This window comes from Phaseolus vulgaris, chromosome 10 (genome assembly GCF_051622355.1).
Source record: "Phaseolus vulgaris cultivar YP4 chromosome 10, ASM5162235v1, whole genome shotgun sequence".
Taxonomy (NCBI): domain Eukaryota; kingdom Viridiplantae; phylum Streptophyta; class Magnoliopsida; order Fabales; family Fabaceae; genus Phaseolus; species Phaseolus vulgaris.
Window position 1 is genome coordinate 6,700,462 of NC_143507.1, and position 13,277 is coordinate 6,713,738.

A 13,277-nucleotide genomic window follows, 5' to 3' on the forward strand; every position below is an offset into this window, starting at 1 on the left:
CGACCAGATGAAGCTATTAGTACCATGTTTTGGGATGATCTCCCATGAAACACCTTAGGTAAGTTTCCAATCCCCTGTTGAGTACTTTAGTTTGACCGTCCATTTGTGGATGGTAGGAAGAACTTATTTTAATGTTGTTCCATGTGCTTCAAACAATTGTCTCCAAAAGGTACTGATAAAGAAAGAAAGGGTTGCAGTTGGAGACAATTGTTTTCGGTAGCCCGTGAAGGCGAAAAATTTCCACATAAAAACGTTTGGACAAAGCTTGAGTCGTGAAGTGTGTGGGCAACGTCAAAAAGTGTGCATACTTGGTTTGCCGATCACAAATTACCCAAATGGTTGTGTGACCCGCCGATGAAGGTAAATGTGTTATAAAATCCAGTCCTCCCACACTTGGTTGGGTATTAGTAGTGGTTGGAATAATCTTTCTTGTTTTGTGGGCAGGTATTCGTTTCGTTGACAAGTGGTGCACTGTTCAAGAAAATCATTAACATCTCGTGTCCATTTTGGCTAATAAAATGAGGCAGCAACTCACGTGAGTGTGGGCTTAAGACTCGAGCGCCCTGTTATTGGGGTTTCATGCAACTCCTGTAAGATCCGTTGGCAAAAATTGTTGACCCTGGTTGTCCATTTCTGTTGTTCTAGGGTCTGAATCGTTTGGGATAATAGGGTGTTCAAACTTTTTTGATCCATATATATCTTGAATTGTTGGCCTAATAAATACTGACGCCATTTTTTTACTACCTCTGTTATTGCATACATTTCACGAACAAAAACTGAGGACGCTTGGAGGCATGGACACATCTTCTTGTTGAAAAACGAAAAGGGATGACCGTCTTGGCTGAGCATAGCTCCTATTGCCACCTGTGAGGCATCTGTTTCTACAACAAAGGGTTTGGAGAAGTCTGGAAGATGTAGTGTAGACAACTTGGTTAATTGTAATATCAATTCTGTAAAAGCTTGTTGGGTTGTGGCAGGCCATTTGAATTTTCGGTCATGTAATAAATCAGTGAGAGGAGCGGTGAGTGTGGCATAATGATGCACGAATTTCCTATAAAGTACCGGTGAGACCAAGAAATCCTCTTAACTCCGTGAGTGAACGAGTTTGGTGATACCCTGTCTTCTAGTATTAAACGAATTTGGCGATACCCTGAATATAGATCAGTCTTAGTACTGTAGCTGAGTCTAGTTCATCGAGCAATTCATCAATGGTAGGGATTGGGAAGCGATCGTGGATTGTGACTAAATTTAAGGCGTGGTAGTCTACACATAAGCGCTAAATGCCATCCTTCTTTTTTATTAAAAGATCTAGGGATGAGAATGGACTATTACTGGGCTTAATAAACCCGTCTTGAAGCATTTCTAAAATTAATTTGGTAATGGTTTCTTTGTGGGAATGTGGGTAACGGTTTGGTCTCACATTGATGGGAGGGGTATTAGGTAGTAAAGGTATGTGGTGGTCATGGGGTCTAGGTGGTGGCAAGCCACGGGGTATTTGGAAAAAAATTTGGATTTTTATGAGAATAGAACAAATGGGCAAGGGTAGGGCTGCCAATGGGGATAACAGGTTTTGAAGGTGGTCATGCAATTGGTATGGTGAGGGTTGTACGGTATTGATGGAGATAAGGTGAAATGAGGCAATAGAGTTTGTTGACATGTACTGACACAATTGATGGTAAGTTGTAGGGGTGAGTGTAGATTGGGTTGTGGCTTGTAAGGTTATTTGTTGTTTACAGTGAGTGAAAGCAATACTAGGAATGGAGAAATATGCCTTTATAGGTCCTAGGGTGCAAAGTCATTCAATGCCTAAAACCACATCAACTCCCTCAATAGGTAATAGGTAAAAGGGAATGGAAAATGTAGATGTTTGGAGTGATATGTCTATGGATGGACAAATGCCTTGACATTGGATAAAGGCTCCATTGCCCACCATCACAGACAACGAAGGGCTTGGGGTTATAGGTAGGTGTAGGTGGTGGGTTATGCGAGATTGGAGGATGTTGTGAGAGCTTCCTAAGTCAATAAGGACAGTAACTGGGAGGTTTTGTATGAGACTAGTGAACCTAGGAGTTTGGGGGCATGGTTGTCCGGTGAGGGCAAGTGGTGACAAGTGGAAATGAATGGTTTCTGGAAACTCACTTGTGGGTGATTCTGGATTGGGTTCTGAGGGTTGATCATCTAACAATTATAGAAATCACGAAGTAGAGCATTTGTGGCCAGGAGTAAACTTCTCATCACAATTGTAACATAAGCCTTGGGCGCGACATTCTTGCATCTGTTGTGAGGACAAGCGCTTAATAAAGAAGGGTGGTTGTAATCATAGTATTCAAAATTGCGAGTTGCATCGTAAGATCGTACGATTTTACAATGTATACTCATGGTGCCGATCTACGATCACCAGAAAAATACTATTTCTGCAGATCACGTGGGATCGGCATTGTAAATCGCAACTCACGTGGAATCGTCGAGTTTCACGATATTGGAAATCGCCACAGGCAGCGCTTCTGACATCATCATTGCGACAGCGTGGTAGCATTTATAGTGTCGCGACGTGACGGAGTGTGACACGGTGGCTATGGTGTGGTAGCAACATTAGATGGGGTAGTTAATATTAGGGTTTCTGTTTAAAAGGAGACAGCAATAACATATGGGATAGTTTGAGATTAGGGTTTCTGTTTAAGATGGAGGCAACAACATATGGGTTCAATGAAATAAAAAGCCCAAATAACTAAAAAGAATTCACTCAGTGAAAGGAATCAGTTACTGCACAGTAAAATTTTTAATTTTTTACTCAAAAACGTTACAACTTCAACAAAAATAATTTTTAATTAATTATTTTTAAGTCATGCAAATAGACTCCCGCTCTCCTTTCCCATTCTCTTTCAACTTCTCCATTGCAGTCTCACTCTCCTCTGTTTTTTCTCTACATAACCAAGTGCAGATTTTTTTCCTCTTTTTTTCTCACTCCTCTCCCCCTTCCCTTTCAAGTTCCCGACTGCAATCCCGCTCTCCTCTATTTTTTTTTTCTGTATAATCAAGTGCAACTTTTTTTTCCTCTTTTTTTCTCACTGCAACCAAGTGCAGTTTTGTTTTGTTTTTCTCACTGCCACTAAGTGCAATTTTTTTTCTTCTTTTTTTTTTCACTGCAACCCAAACTGCAGTCCCAAATTCCCATCATTACAATGACTTCTATACCCGTGGCAGTGACTCCCAAAAATGCTCCAAGAAATAGGAGTGATGTTGCTTGGAAGCATTGTATCTCAGTTGTTGGGGATACTAGACAACTTCAATGCAAATATTGTCAAAAGGTATTAACAGGGGGAGTTTATCGATTGAAGCATCACTTGGCCGATACTCAAAAGGATGTTGGAGTATGCAAGGATGCTCCTGATGAAGTTAAAAAAGAGATCTGGGAAATTGTTGTTGGTTTGCAACAAAAATTAAATAAGAAATCAAGTTTTACTTTGAATGATGAGGAAATGGCAAAAGCTGGTGAGAAAAGAAAAAACAGTGAGGAAGAGTTCACTCAGTCCAGCAACAGTCCCAGTGGATGAAATATTTTTAAGAATAGGCAAACTACCATCAACAACATGTTTAAGAAAGGTATTAGAGAGGAGGCATGTCAAGCAATTGCTAGGTTCTTTTATAACAATGCTATACCTTTCAATGTGGCAAAGAGTGAAGAATTCACTGCTATGTTTGATTTGGTTTCAAGACATGGTCTTTGATTTAAACCTCCATCCTATCATGACATTAGAGTCAAATATTTGAAGGAGAAATTTACAAGTACATCACTTGCTCTACAGTCACATAGGGATGAATGGAAGAAAATGGGATGTACGATTATGACTGATGGTTGGACTGATAAGAAAAGAAGGACAATAATAAACTTCTTGGTGAATAGCCCAAAGGGAATTGTATTTCTAAAATCCATAGATGCATCTGCTATATCTAAAACAACTGAGAAAGTTTTTGAGATGATGGACAACATTGTTCAAGAGGTGGGGGAAGACAATGTCATTCAAGTTGTCACTGATAATGCAACAAACTACAAAGCTGTTGGTCAAATGTTGATGACAAAGAGAAAAAAGTTATTTTGGACACCTTGTGCTGCACATTGTGTGGATTTAATGTTGGAGGATTATGAGAAGAAAATCTCAATCCATGAGGAGACCATTCCTGATGTGATTCCAATAGCCACATAGAACAAGATTCTTGACACTTTGAGGAATCACCTTGAGCTGGAAAATAAAGAGGCACTTTCTTAGAAGTTGGATCATGGTTCTAAGATCAAGAACTCACCAAAACAAGTACCAAATCCCAAACTCATTTGGATGAACCAAATATTGTCAAATTGAATCAACAAAGGAGAAGGAAAAGAATAAACCGAACAGAATTGAACTTAAAACAAAAGAACCGAACAGAATTTAAAAACTAAACAGAATAAAGGTGCTGGAAAATTATAGGAACCGAAACAAAAACAACTCAAAACTCAAGGCAACAAGAACAAATTGAAGAAGAAGAAAGGAAGGAGAAGAGAATGCTCATGAAGATGGAGGAATGGTTGGATGATCACGCCACTAGAAGAATGGATGCTCCTAGATGAGTGTGGAAGCCGCCACTTGAGGAAACCATGGTCCTTCAAGATAAGACTAGAGAAGAAGCTCAAAGCTCTCCAAATGCTCACTCCAATTTTGAGTATAGTTTCTTTAGATAAAATTCAAATCTGAATTTTACAAAGGAAGCACCTCTATTTATAGCCTAAGGTGCTGAAAAATAGGTGGGAAATTTCAAATAAACTCATTTGAAATTCCCACCAAAAACAAGTCACATGGGAGGTGTGACCTTTTTCTACTATGACACCTCCCAAAAACTACACCTACACCTATCTACTAATACACCCCCCTAAAGGTCCTATTTAAAACCTAAAAGATGCTATAACAAAAGAGGTTTCTAAGGTTTCCCTCTAAGCACCTTCAACTAAAGACACTACAAAAAGAGAAAATAAATGTCCTCTTGCTCCCAAGGCTTTGAACATGCTTCTTGTAATCCTTTGAGGTGGACTTTGACCTCCATGGGCATCCTCCATTTGTGCCTCCACCTCTTCTTGAGCTTGATGAGTGGCCTCCATGTTCTCTTGGGCTTGATCTCCATCATACTCCCCGAGTTGGAGAGAATTCGACCACGAATTCTGGAGACCTACAGAAAAAGGAGTTAGATCGCTGACATTAAAAGTATGACTACCTAAGAATGTATCAGGCATATCTAACTCATAAGCATTGTCATTAATCCTCTTGAGGACTTGGAAAGGTCCATCCCCTCGAGGCATTAGTTTGGACTTCCTTTGAGTAGGAAAACGATCCTTCCTCAAGTGAAGCCAAACCCAATCGCCCTCATCAAACAACAATGCTTTTCTCCTCTTATTGGCAAGTTCAGCATACTTGCCAACCTTCTTCTCAATTCTCTTCTTGATGTCTTTATGCAAAGTTTTCACAAAAGAAGCCTTTTCATCCCCATCTTTGCACAAGACATCGTCAAGAAGGGGAATAGGAAGAAGATCAAGAGGTGTTAGGGGATTAAACCCATAGACCACCTCAAAAGGAGAATGGGAGGTGGTAGAATTTACTACTCGGTTATATGCAAACTCAACATGGGGTAGTAAATTCTCCCACACTCTAGGATTCCCCGAAATAAAGCATCTCAATAGTTGTCCCAAAGTTCTATTTACCACCTCGGTTTGACCATCGGTTTGTGGGTGGCAAGTGGTAGAAAATAAAAGCTTAGTTCCAAGCTTGCCCCACAAGGTCTTCCAAAAGTGACTCAAGAACTTAGGATCTCTATCGGACACTATAGACCTAGGAATCCCATGCAAGCGAACCACTTCTTGGAAGAAGAGGTTTGCAATGTGGCATGCATCATCCACTTTGTGGCAAGGAATAAAGTGAGCCATTTTTGAAAAACGATCCACTACCACAAAAATGGAGTCCTTTCCCTTTGATGTCTTGGGTAAGCCTAAGATGAAATCCATAGATATATCTACCCAAGGCATTGAAGGGATAGGAAGAGGAGTATAAAGACCATGGGGATGCATTTTAGATTTAGCTTTGCGGCAAGCTATGCATTTATCACACAAACTATGAACATGTTTATGCATATGAGGCCAAAAGAAATGTTCATGCAACACATCCAAAGTTTTAGCAACCCCAAAATGTCCCATTAAGCCCCCCTCATGAGCTTCTCTAACAAGAGATAATCTAATAGAGCATTGGGGAACACAAAGACGTTTTCCTTTAAAAAGAAAGCCATCTTGAATAAAAAAATCTTTGTGTCCTCCCTTAAGACACTCTTGATAGAGGAGAGAAAAATCAAGGTCATCATGATAAAGTTCCTTAATGTGATCAAAACCAAGATATTGAGAGGTTAAAAGATTTAGCAAGGTGTATCTTCTAGAAAGAGCATCCGCCACAATATTTATTTTGCCTTGCTTGTGTTTGATCACATAAGGAAATTGCTCAATGAATTCCACCCACTTAGCATGCCTCTTGTTAAGTTTGTTTTGGCTTTTCAAATATTTAAGAGATTCATGATCACTATGTATCACAAACTCTTTGGGAAAAAGATAGTGTTGCCAAGTAAACAAAGCCCTAACAAGTGCATATAATTCCTTATCATAGGTGGAATAGTTGAGATGACTTCCCTTCAATTTCTCACTAAAATAGGCTATGGGGTGGCCCTCTTGAAGGAGAACAGCCCCAATACCTATGCTTGAAGCATCACACTCAATCTCAAATGTCTTAGTGAAATTAGGAAGGGCCAAGATGGGAGCATTAGTCAATTTTTCTTTCAAAGTATCAAAAGCATTTTGTTGTGCTTCTCCCCAATGAAAGACCACATCCTTTTTCACTATGTCATTGAGTGGTGCGGCAATGGTACCAAAGTTTGGGACAAATCTTCTATAGAAAGAAGCAAGCCCATGAAAACTTCGGACCTCATTCAAAGATTTCGGTGTAGGCCACTTTTGAATGGCCACCACCTTGGTTTTGTCCACATGGACCCCTTTACAACTCACAACAAACCCTAGGAATTCTATATGATCAAGAGCAAACATACATTTAGCAAGGTTAGCATACAAATGTTCCTTCCTAAGGGTTTCCAAAACTTGCCTAACATGCAACCTATGGTCATTCAAAGATAAGCTATAAATGAGAATGTCATCAAAGTAAACCACAACAAACTTACCAATGAAAGGTCTAAGAACATGATGCATGAGGCGCATGAAGGTACTTGGTGCATTAGTTAAACCAAAAGGCATAACTAACCACTCATATAAACCAAAGTTGGTCTTAAAAGCCGTCTTCCATTCATCACCCGGTTTGATACGGATTTGATTGTAGCCGCTTTTAAGATCAATCTTTGAAAAGATTTTTGAACCATGTAATTCATCCAACAAATCATCTAATCTAGGTATGGGATGCCTATACTTAATGGTTATGTTATTTATGGCCCTACAATCCGAACACATTCGCCATGTGCCATCCTTTTTTGGCACTAAGATGATAGGCATAGCACAAGGACTCATGCTATCTTGCACCCACCCTTTTTCAATCAAAGCCTCAACTTGTTGGCGAATTTCCTTGGTTTCACTTGGATTGGTCCTATATGCGGGACGATTTGGTAAAGAAGAGCCCGGTATCAAATCAATTTGGTGCTCAATCCCTCTCAAAGGTGGAAGGCCATTTGGAGGATCTTGAAACACATCTTTGAACTCTTCTACCAAATTTTCCAAGCAATGAGGACTATCAACAAGTGTTTCTATGCTAAGAGTTCTAGGGATGGCTAAAAAAAGAGGATGATGAGCCACTATTTCCCTTTCAATGTCACGCCTAGACACAAGGAGTGTAGGCTTAGAACTCTTATCTTTTTTATCTTTTTTATCTTTTTCACTCTCCCTCTTTTTCTTCATGATAACTTGGTCCTCATGGACTTCTCTTGGAGAGAGAGATTTTAAAGTAACCTTGTGACCATGGAATTCAAAAGATAATTTGTTGGTAAAGCCATCATGTAAAACTTTTCTATCAAATTGCCAAGGCCTTCCCAAAAGAACATGAGTGGCTTCCATGGGCACAACATCACATAATACCTCATCTTTGTATTTTCCAATGGAGAAATGGATGAGGACTTGTTTATTAACAATTATTTCTCCTACTTCACTAAGCCATTGTAATTTGTAGGGCTTTGTATGAGAGATAGTAGGCAATCCAAGCTTATCTACTACTCTTGTACTAGCCACATTTGCACAACTACCCCCATCCACTATCAAGGAACAAATGTTGTTTTGAATAAGACATCTTGTATGGAAAATATTTTCCCTTTGACTTTCATCAAAAGGTTGTGAAACTTGTCCAAGAAGTCTTCTCACAACTAACAAGTCCCCTTCAAGTGGACATTCACTCTCTTCCTCACTAGATGCATGAGAATGCAATGAATGCTTTGAAGAATCCGAATCATGCTCACTAACTACAATGCCCTCATGCATGTACATACTTCGTTTTGAAGGACAATTTGCAGCAATATGACCATAACCCATACATTTAAAGCATTTAGTGTTAGATGTTCTAGTGGGAGACTTAGGTCTAGATGTTGATGGCTTAGATTCCTTGGGTTTGAAAGAAGAATCTTTGGAAGGATGTTTTGAAAAAGAAGTTTTGTTTCTCCAAGACTTGGAGTAGTATCCATTATTGGAAGCATTTTTAAAAGAGTTTTTCTTAGCAAGTTGGGCTTCCACCTTCATTGCAAGATGAACTAAAGAGCCCAATGATGAATACTCTTGTAACTCAACAATGTCTTGGATATCCTTCCTAAGACCACTCACAAACCTAGCAACCATGGCTTCTTCACTTTCTTCTAATTCAATTTTAAGCACAAGCGTCTCAAGCTCCTTATAATATTCATCCACATTTAGCGTGCCTTGTTGAAACCGTTGGAGTCTCAACATGAGGTCTTTCCTAAAATGTGGGGGCACAAACCTAGCGCGCATATGATCCTTTAAAGAGTTCCAAGAGTCCACGGGAGGACCCTTGTGATAGATAATGTCCTTTACAATCCCATGCCACCATTTCATGGCATAATCACTAAACTCTAGGGTGGCTAGCTTGAGCTTATGCTCATCTTGGATCTCATGGATCTCAAAAATTTGTTCACACTTAGCCTCCCAATCTAAATACACATTTGGATCACTAGAACCATTAAAACAAGGTAGTTTGACCGAAGGAAGCTTGGACTTTGCATCATGGTAGAAGCCATTGCCGTAGTGAATTCTTTCCCCTTGGTGATGATGTCTTTGTCCATGGACTTGGGGTGGAGGTCTCCTTCTCCTATGCTTATCTTCACGGCCAACATCATTTGAAGAAGCTCTTGAAGATGGTCTATGAGAATGATGTCCATCATGGATAGAAGGAGATGGTCTAGTTTGTTTGACCTCCATCTTTTGCAATTTCTCTTCCAACCTTCTAATTGTTCTTTGAGCTTCATGTAATTCACCAAGAATTGAAGCTTTGGAAGGAGAATTCTGCTTGGAGGATGCATCACTTGAAGATCCAGCCATTTGTAATTAAAAAACAGCAAACACACAAAACAGCAAACAAGTTAAAAATTAGCAAAAACAGTGAGCTTTCCAATTGAAACTGCCGAAGTGAATTTAAGGCTGAAAAGATATCACTCTCAAAGAAATAATGTTCTTGCACCAATCTGATCTTGAGGCCTTGGAATCCTCAAATGAAATATGTCAAAGCAAGCACACCAATCTTAAGAGCAAACCACCACAAAACCAATGAAACAATAAAGACAAACAAGAAAAGGTATAAGCAAGGAAAGGTAATTGCAAAAGGAAAACTATGTGTAAGACAAACTCAAAGAGTAAGAATGAAAGACAATCAAGAAAATAAAGAACTCAATGAGAAAAGTAGGCACACAAAAGAATACCTAAGGAAAAGCACTAGAGTAGATGAAGAAAACAAAAAAAATTTAGCTACTGGAAATTTTTTTTTTAATGCAAACTGTGTTTGATATTCACTGATTTAACTGGAACGTTGTAGAGCGAACTGGATTATGAAATTTATACCACAGAAACTTCAAGATGTTAACTCAAAAATGGCACTGGAATCAATTAAAAACAGTAAGCCAATTGAGAGAAATAAATTTTTTAAAATCACTGCCAGATTACCGTATTTTTTTCGGCAGGAATGTACACTTTTTTTATTTTATTTATCATTTTTTGTGTACTTCATATTTTTGAATGATTCTTTTTTCTATTCTTTTCTAACACTTTCAATATCTCAAATCCAGAATTTCAGAATTTTACAGTACGTAAATCAATTGCAATAAGGAAAAACAGTAAGCACTTTTTTCAGAAACAGAGGAATCCTAATAGGAATAAAAAAACAGGATGATGAACTAGCAAAGACATAATAGAAAATGATGTATTGGAACTTGTATAGGTCTAGAATACAAGTATGAACTCAATGCTAAAAAGAAAATGCTCAAAGGATCAACATCAATTCAGAAAAAATATATGACACCAAAGCAAGAAACAATCAAAACAATAAAAGTACTACTAGAAGTAATGACATATATGGAATAACATGACTAAGACAAAACTTAACAAGATTCAAAAATTAAAAGACACAACACAAATTGTAACAAGTGGAAGGAAGCTTAAGGTAAACTCTAGGAAGGATAATGCCATTCCAAAAGAGCAACCATACTCATAAGAATTATGAGTGCCATAAACCTTTCCTCAAACACTTGGAGCAAAAGAAAAACAGCAAGAAAACTCAATTAAAATTCTAAAACAGAAACTTAAATTGCAAGAAATTAAAAGAGCTCTTGAAATAAAGTGCACACAACTCAACAATTAAACAAGAAGAACCTAAGACTCATGATACCACATGATGTGATTCCAATAGCCACATAGAACAAGATTCTTGACACTTTGAGGAATCACCTTGAGCTGGAAAATAAAGAGGCACTTTCTTAGAAGTTGGATCATGGTTCTAAGATCAAGAACTCACCAAAACAAGTACCAAATCCCAAACTCATTTGGATGAACCAAATATTGTCAAATTGAATCAACAAAGGAGAAGGAAAAGAATAAACCGAACAGAATTGAACTTAAAACAAAAGAACCGAACAGAATTTAAAAACTAAACAGAATAAAGGTGCTGGAAAATTATAGGAACCGAAACAAAAACAACTCAAAACTCAAGGCAACAAGAACAAATTGAAGAAGAAGAAAGGAAGGAGAAGAGAATGCTCATGAAGATGGAGGAATGGTTGGATGATCACGCCACTAGAAGAATGGATGCTCCTAGATGAGTGTGGAAGCCGCCACTTGAGGAAACCATGGTCCTTCAAGATAAGACTAGAGAAGAAGCTCAAAGCTCTCCAAATGCTCACTCCAATTTTGAGTATAGTTTCTTTAGATAAAATTCAAATCTGAATTTTACAAAGGAAGCACCTCTATTTATAGCCTAAGGTGCTGAAAAATAGGTGGGAAATTTCAAATAAACTCATTTGAAATTCCCACCAAAAACAAGTCACATGGGAGGTGTGACCTTTTTCTACTATGACACCTCCCAAAAACTACACCTACACCTATCTACTAATACACCCCCCTAAAGGTCCTATTTAAAACCTAAAAGATGCTATAACAAAAGAGGTTTCTAAGGTTTCCCTCTAAGCACCTTCAACTAAAGACACTACAAAAAGAGAAAATAAATGTCCTCTTGCTCCCAAGGCTTTGAACATGCTTCTTGTAATCCTTTGAGGTGGACTTTGACCTCCATGGGCATCCTCCATTTGTGCCTCCACCTCTTCTTGAGCTTGATGAGTGGCCTCCATGTTCTCTTGGGCTTGATCTCCATCAATTCCAAAAGGTAAAAAAATTATTACCTTTATTTATTCAAGATCTTCTCTAATATCTCTACTTCAACATTTCACAAAGGGAAGAGATTTGGTAAGACCAGGTATTACTCAGTTTGCTACATCTTTTTTGACATTAGGGTGCCTCCATGAGAATAAGAGAGCTTTAATCAGAATGTTTACTAGTGATGAATGGAAGTCTAGCAAGTTTTCTAAAACAAATGATGGAAAAATAGTTGAAGAGGTGGTTTTAGACTAGAATTTTTGGAAGAATGTCATAATATGTTTGAAGGGAACATTGCCTCTCATTGAAGTGTTTCGATTGGTTGATTCGGATTAAAAGCCAACCATGGGTTTCATTTATGAAGCAATGGACCAAGCTAAAGAGAAGATACAAAAAGCTTTCAATGGTGTCAAAAAAAGGTATTTTATGTATTTGTTTGTTGAGATGGTGATTTTGAAATTCAAAACAAAAATCTAACTCAATGTAATATATTTTGGTTAGCTATTTGCCTTTGTGGAACATCATTGATGAAAGGTGGGACAAGCAACTCCATAGGCCTTTGCATGTTGCAGGCTATTTTCTTAACCCTCAAATGCATTATCGTCCTGGATTTAAAGCAGATTTGGAGGTGAAGCGTGGTCTAATGGAATGCATAACTAGGATGGTGGAGGATGAGGATGAACAAACTCTCATTGATGTTCAAATTGATGATTTCAAAAAACGAGCAAAAAATTTTGGTTGTCCCATGGCTACTAGGTCAATCAATTTAAAGACTCCCGCAGATTGGTGGGAGTCTTATGGTGATGAGTATCTAGAACTCCAAAAGTTTGACATTCATGTATTGAGCTTAACATGTAGCTCTTCCGAATGTGAGCGTAACTGGAGTTCCTTTGAGATGGTAAGTTAACTTAAAATATATCTCTAGAATATAATTAGTAGTCTATTACTTATCCACTAAATTACTTATAATATTTTTCTTTGCATTTGTTTAGGTCCACACAAAGAGAAGAAATAGGCTAAAGCAAAGCACAATGAATGATGTTGTTTTTGTTATGGCTAATTCAAAATTAGCTAAGAAGCAAACAAGAAAACCAACTCAAATTAATATTGATGATTGTTCATCCGATGACGAGTGGATTATGGAAGATGAGCATGAGCATAATGAAACATTTGATTTGGATGAAAACTTGGTTCCTATTGAAGTAGAGGAGGAAGAATCTTTACATAGTCATCACTTAGACATGATTGATTTGAATGATGAAGGAGATGAAAATCATGAAGTTGAATATGAATTTAACTTACAAGATTATTTGGTTTAGATAGATTATTATTTTCTCAATGTTTTGTAACTAGT

General features: G+C 38.0%; 1 pseudogene; it reads left to right on the forward strand.

The window, feature by feature from the left end:
• The first annotated feature begins 1,554 nt into the window (after window positions 1–1,554).
• LOC137812810 (uncharacterized) lies at window positions 1,555–13,242 on the forward strand (annotated as a pseudogene).
• The last annotated feature ends 35 nt before the right edge of the window (window positions 13,243–13,277 follow it).